Source organism: Chlamydotis macqueenii, chromosome 17 (assembly GCF_036417535.1).
Source record: "Chlamydotis macqueenii isolate bChlMac1 chromosome 17, bChlMac1.mat, whole genome shotgun sequence".
In the NCBI taxonomy this organism is placed as follows: domain Eukaryota; kingdom Metazoa; phylum Chordata; class Aves; order Otidiformes; family Otididae; genus Chlamydotis; species Chlamydotis macqueenii.
The window spans coordinates 11,794,222-11,796,061 of NC_141572.1; positions in this window are offsets into that span (position 1 = coordinate 11,794,222).

Below are 1,840 nucleotides of genomic sequence, written 5' to 3' on the forward strand. Positions count from 1 at the left end.
CCTCCCCGCCTCTCCAGGTGAGCCGGGGCCTCCCCCCGCCGGGGCTCCGCCGCCGAGGGGGTGCGGGCGGCGGCGGGCGGCGCTCCCGCAGCGCGGCGGGCGGGCGGGCAGGGCCCGGCGGCCCCGGGCTCGGCGGGGAGGGGGACGGCGGGGTCGCAGCCCCCCCCCCCGCCCGGGCGCGGCGGGGGGCCGGGGCCGCGGGAGCATCGGCGGCGGCGGAGCGGGGGTGGGGAGGAGGCCTGGCCACCGAGGGTCCTGCGTCGCCCGGGGAAGGAAGTTGGTGCCGCCGGGGGCTGGGGCGGGAAGGCGAGCGGCCCTGCCCCGCGGGGAGACCCCACGCGTGTCCCTGGGAAGGAGCCTCCGCTCCGGCACCGGGGACCGGGACCCGCCTGGGTGCTCAGCCTACCGAAACGGGAGCGAGGTGGGTACCGGCTCTACAGGCCAGAACCTCTAGCTTATTGCTATAACTGAGAGGATTCAAAGCCTTGATCCAGATCCCAGATTTCCCAAAGTTCACGAGCGGGGGCTCGGCGCTCAGCCCCGCCACGTCTGACAGCCCACGGGGGAAGCGCTGGGCCAGCCTTTGAAATGGACACAGAGGTTTTGTTAGGGCTCACCATAAAATGATAGAAAAATGAAGGAGTTTGTACCTAAAAAGGCAATTCTTAGTATCTTTGTAATCAAATACAGGTAATTAAGTGGCAACAGGTGGTTCACTAATGATGTTCTGTTTAAAAACAGTAAAAGATAATGGTGTCAAATCAGACGTATGTTCCTAATGAGGAAAGGACCCGGTTCCTTCTTGCTCATCTTCAGACAGTGATTGTGCCTGACTGCCAGACTCGGATACCTCAGCAGTTTATGCACCCAGAAAGATGAAGGTGTGATTATCACATAATAAGCTTACTCATGCTAGCTCTGCTCTTGCTGGCACATGCACAGCAGTTACTACGTGATGACACAGTCTTCTCCGCGACAACACAAGAACAACTTCTCTCTGCGGCCTGGGGTCCCGCTGCAGCCTGCGTGGCTGTGCCCCCAGCCCTACGGTCACGCGTGCCGGTCCGGGCAAAGCTGCCACGGAAAGAGCTTTACACTGCGGCCCTGGCTCGGTGTGCTCTGACCCCTCAGCTGCACTGTCAGCACCAGATGTGCAGCAGCCACGGCACAATTTCTGCACAAGGTGCCCTCCGTCCAGCTTCAGGGTGGCAGAGAGAAGAGGCTGGTCCTTCTGCCCCTTTCCTGCTTTGGACGCTTGGCAGCAGCTGTCTGGTGGCTAAATGGGCTGTTGAAGGGGTTTGGGGTGGGGACGTTTGTCAAGCAACAACTTCCCATTCACACCTGAAGTGTCATTTCAGCTCCTAATTACAGCCAAGGTACCTTTTGAGGTTGGTTTGTTTTTTGGTTGTTTTTGTTGGTTTTTTTTTCCAGAACAGGCTGCTCCTGTTCGATACCAGCAGTGCAGAACCACTACTCACGGCTGGATGAACACGAGCCCTGGCTTTCCCTGCTGCAGCTGCATTGTTGGAGCCGTGGTTGCTACAGGGGTCCTTCTGCCAGGGAAGCTCAGAGGCAGCAGGAGGCTGACATGAACATTTCTCAATACCTCTTTGTCCCAGGGAAGTCGGTTCCGTCAGGATGTAAGATCGCTTCTAGAGAAGCTGCCATATCTGAAGTTGCATCTGGTGCTGATGAGGCATTGCTGTGAGGAAGTTCACACAGATAAGATTCCTGTCGAGCCTGACTAACACTGCCCTCACTCTCCTCGGGGTCTTTTGAGCTATTCCTGAGGACTGTCATGACACTGCTGTCTACAGGTGGGTTGTAGCTCCTTGCCTCA